Source organism: Epinephelus lanceolatus, unplaced genomic scaffold (genome assembly GCF_041903045.1).
Source record: "Epinephelus lanceolatus isolate andai-2023 unplaced genomic scaffold, ASM4190304v1 scaffold41, whole genome shotgun sequence".
NCBI lineage: Eukaryota > Metazoa > Chordata > Actinopteri > Perciformes > Serranidae > Epinephelus > Epinephelus lanceolatus.
In genome coordinates, this window is record NW_027556823.1 from 34,582 (window position 1) to 39,484 (window position 4,903).

Consider the following 4,903-nt stretch of genomic DNA (forward strand, 5'->3'; position numbering starts at 1 on the left):
ATGGATGATGCGGGCACCCTGCTTAGTCTTTTCTGCTGCCTTGACCTCCTTTGTGGTCATGTTGATCACAACACCCTTTCGGTGGCCTGTTGTTGCAATAATATATCCACCCAGCAGTCCAAAAAACTCTTTCAGACATGCTCGGTCCTCTGGATGCTTCTCAAGGTCAACTGTAAAAGCAGAGGAAGGACATTGTATGCATTCACTTGCAATGATGATGTTCTTTACCTAAGTACCACATGTTGGCCACACAAAAGCAGCAGAGACCAGCCCATATATAAAAACCCAGTTTGTAGATGCTAATCCCTGTAATGTAAAATCTGCAGAACGGTATCTTCACCCAAAGTTTGAGTCTGGAGAAGCCCCATAACATTAAATAAACCTTATTTTTACAAATCTGAAACTTATGCTGAGCAATGATCCATACCCAGTACTGCAGTGATCTTCTTTGGAGCCTCATCTATAAACCATGCATGTTTCTGTGCCTTGACCAGTCTCTCTGAAATTTTGAATATCATTTATTATATGCATGTTCCCTGCTTTTAACGATGTAATGTTAATGTTTGGAGGTGGGGTTATGAATGTTAAACATACCAGATTTACTTCGCCTCACACTGAGCTGGTGCCCGACCACATCCCGGCCAATATCTCTGATCCGGGCCCTCAGCTCTACCAAGATGGCGTTGATATTTTTTGTTCCGAGTCTGACAGATGGTGGTGCCATGTTTGAAATATATTTCATAAAGGCCACAGCATCCATCAGATAACATCTCTGGGTTGTTGGTTTGAAGCCTTTTTCTTGAAGGACTGCAACAAAACTTGAAGACAAAAATACAAATACAGTCATGTCCTCTACCCTTCGACGCACTGATGCTTCTTACAGTGTAGTACTTACCCACGGATTCTAGCATGGTTACTCAGGAAAAGAAGGTCAACATTTGGGATTGCTGAGTCTGCCATGTACTCTAGAAAATCGACAACATGTTTGGCTCGCTGCTTGGCATTTTCAGAAGTTTTTCTACCAGGGTTGGCACCTTCTGTGTGGCCCCTAAATTCCTCGACCAATCTTACTGAAGAAAGAATAAAAAGCAAATCAAATATTTTTGCATGGATCTGCACATTAACACAACATCCCCTATCTTTCAAGTTCAATACTAGTACAGTGACTATGATATGAGGGTATCTTCACCATAGCAAGGGGCTTTGCTGGGGGACAATGGTGCACGTCTGCGATGTTTTGCTGCCTGAAAAAAGCACATGAAGCAGATTTTCTTAATCAAGAGTTACTGAAAAAAATGGTCATATTTAAGAAGTACACCAGAGGAATAACTCAACACTCACAGTTGCACGCATTGTTGAAGAATGTAGCTGCTTGAGCTCATCGTTCCTCATCTGGAGCAGGTTCTTCGCCACCTTTAGTTCAGCAGAGAGAAGCTGGCAGTTCCTGCACCCAGGATCAGGGGCCCTCAGGACAGAACGCCTTCTTCTTCGCTTGGCCTGTTGGTCAACTGTTCCTGTGTAGCAGGAAGCCTGGCTGGTTGAGGGAAAAGGATCCAGCATAGCTGGTGCTTCTGGGTCACAAGAAGCCTGGCTGGGTGAGGGAGAAGGATCCAGCATAGCTGGTGCTTCTGGGTCACAAGAAGCCTGGCTGGTTAAGGGAGAAGGATCCTGCATAGTTTTTGTTTTTGGGTCACAAGAACCCTGGCTGGCAAGGGGAGAACTAGACATGGGGCACGAAAGAGGAGGCACAGTGGTAGAAGCTGCAGCATGGGAAGCAGCCTCTATCACCCTCCTGACACCCTCTTCGATTGCTGCATCATCCACCTCGTCAAGATGTGAGACCATTGGTGGTGTGGGTTTCGAGGCACGTAGGAGGGCCAGTTCTCTCGCAATGTATCTGTCCTTCGCTTTCTGGATGTACAGTTTAACCATTGGCTTCTGCAAAAAAAGCAGAACATACATTTAGTAAATCATTTCATTCTGTCTGAAAAAGTTGCATTATTAATATCTCATTACCTTTAGCATCATGCATGTATTTAACCAGCAATATTCTTTCTGTGGGATGTGTAGCACTAAATAAATACAGCATTTCTGAATCTATATTAACCACACAAGGATCAAATGAAGACCACAGACCCACCACACAGCAAGGAAGAACAAGAAACACAACAAAGACCAAAGTTGCTGGGCTTAAGATCTCAACCTGACTCAACAACACACATAAATCACACAGAGGGACTACCTTCAGGCTGTGGATCCTTTGCAGATGCTTGTCGAGTCAGTTAATATATTTAGACTGGCAGAAACGCACTGGGCAGTCCAGATTTGCGCGAAAACTGGAGAAGCAAGAAGAGTCTTTGATTTAGTAGTCGAAAACATGTTTGTAAGAAGTGTGAAATGAAACAAAGTACTAAGAAAATATGCACACATTTCTTTGTAACATGTGTGACCACTTAACACTTAAAAATGTTAAAAATATATGACACTTGCTAATACAGATTATTCATGACCTGCCTTACATCTATTTTTAAGAGACTTTTGCAAAATCAGTTGTAGCCTCATTCATCACAGACCAATATTTACATTTGCATTACGTTATTTGTTACTGAAAAAAGCACTTTTATTACAGTGATTATTTAAAAGCAACAACTTACTATACAACACTGATTAACAATATTGTTTTGGACCCTATTTCATTGATAGTGAAAAAGCACCATAAGAAGCCTCTTTAAGAGCATCCTTAAGAGGAAACAGGACACTTACTGTCGATGAGAAAACTTGCTCAGAAGACTCAACTCTGTTTTGTTGACCACCTTTTCTGTGCTTCTCAGGTGCTGGACTATATCAGCATACAGTTCCCCACAAATGAGACACTTGTGCTTGCACCTCTCATACTGCTTGCTTGGAGAGCTGCAGTCAGAAGATTCCTGCTGCTGTGGTCCTGCTGTCTGAGGCTCCTCATCAGGTTCCTGTACATGGACACAAAAATACTGTTCAGTTTCCTTTTATTCTTGTTTATCTTATGCAAACAATGAATCGATCCATAATGTCATGATTTGGTCGTTTTGATCTTTTGTTTAATAAACGTATTTAAGTTTTTTATTCTTGCATTTGGGTCCTGTTCCATTGTGTTTCCTTAATCGGACATGACACATCATCTCAACTGAACCCTGAATTTTGTAACCCATTGCACAATTAAAATGATACACTTATTATTATTTTTTTTAACAAATTGTATATTTTCTCTTCCTGTGACAAAAAAATAAAAATAAACTGACATTTTAAGTTACATTTTTAAAAATTTTAGATCAGTAAAATCTGCAAAAATAATTCCTGCTGTTCTAATACCTTTGAAACTCATTGAAAGTTTCCAGTCTGAGCAAAAGCATGCTGTGATCTATCAGGGAAAAATCAGCTGATAAAAACAACAATTTAAAACCCAGCCTGTTTAGAGGGAGCCTGGGTATATTTAAATGCAAGTAACAGGTTGTAAAATGTTATTTAAGCTATTTTAAGCATGTTTTAGCTAAGCTTATTTAAGTAAAACATGCTAATGAATACTAATAAAGTGCAACAAAAACAACAAGCAGTCATTCATTGCCCAGACTGCACAGATATCCAACATGTCAGTAGTTTTGGATTTTACCTGATTGCTGGTTGCTGCAACACCTCTGTCCATGATTCCTCCTCAACTTTTCTCTTCCTCTCTCTCTCTCTGTCTCTCACTGTCTTCCTGCCCTTCACACACGGAGGACATGGGTCTGCTCTGATTGGCTGAAAAGTTAATGACTGCACTGATTGGCTGCTCCAGTGTGTTGGTGATGTTGTGGATTTTATTCACTTTTCTGAACTGGCCTTGAGGTTTCTGCATCATCCTGCATTGTGTTCTGCTAAATCCAAACAGGTTTTGAAAGATTTCAGCTCTTCTCCAGGTAAGAGTCAATTTCTGGTTTGTAGCCCACTTTCTGTTTCCTTTTCCTGTTACATTGCTGTAATGCTGCACAATTACACCACACTTTTACTCTTTTTCTTGCTAAAATGTTGTTCAGATGTGGATTTGTGGCCCATTTTGCTCTCTTTTGTAGATAAAGTTTTAATGTAGTTTGAAATCTCTGAGCTATGATTGGCGGAGGTGGAGGTAAAAGTTCCGTGAGTGAATCTGTCCATTTTGTCTGTATAGTAATAACTGAGGACCCACTTTTGCAGTAAAAGATTAAAACTTGTAAAAAGTCTGATACAATGTATTCTGCTATTAAGTAGCACACTACTGTAATATTATAGAGCTGTGGCAATTATGAACCCAACTTACTGTAAAGCTGTCTCTCCATATTTAACAGGGGTCAAATAGCTCTCATTTGACATAATCAATAAAAAATGTATTACATCATTTACAGAATATGCTTTGGAATATTTTAGATACTTTGTGTATTTATTACCACTCCCCCTGGGATACTGTGGACTTTTGGTGATTGTTGTAGCTTAAAATGCCTGATTTTGTGGAACTTTTTCAAAAAAATGTGTTGAAAGTTGTGATATTTGTAGGCTTTATTTCCTTTACATCACAGGAGAAAGGGTATTTTAAACAATCTCATATTCTTGTAATCAACACCATATGACATGAAAATAATATTGTGTATGTATGGGGTCTGGGGGCTAAGAGGATACCTTTCACTCTCTCACTCTCTCTCTCTCAGCCAAACTGGTGTGCCGAGGTCTAATATGTATGTTCCCATATACAGTCCTGCCCTAACTGTAACCCTTATGATTTACAGTGAAACCCAGGCAGTGCAACCTGAATCTGCAGCTGACCTATCCAAGTACGTCATTATGCTTGTGCATCAACATTGCTGCCTCCCAGGATATTTCACCGGGTTAAGGACTGTTGCCATGATGGTATTATGCG

The 4,903-nt window shown here is 40.2% G+C and overlaps 1 long non-coding RNA gene across 1 annotated transcript; it reads right to left on the reverse strand.

The window, feature by feature from the left end:
* Positions 1-937: 937 nt before the first annotated feature.
* Positions 938-1,476, reverse strand: LOC117263654 (uncharacterized). The gene is made up of 3 exons (XR_013490611.1): positions 1,342-1,476; positions 1,190-1,244; positions 938-1,070 (listed from the first exon to the last, which is right to left on the reverse strand). It is a non-coding gene; the product is annotated as an uncharacterized LOC117263654 (long non-coding RNA).
* Positions 1,477-4,903: the final 3,427 nt, after the last annotated feature.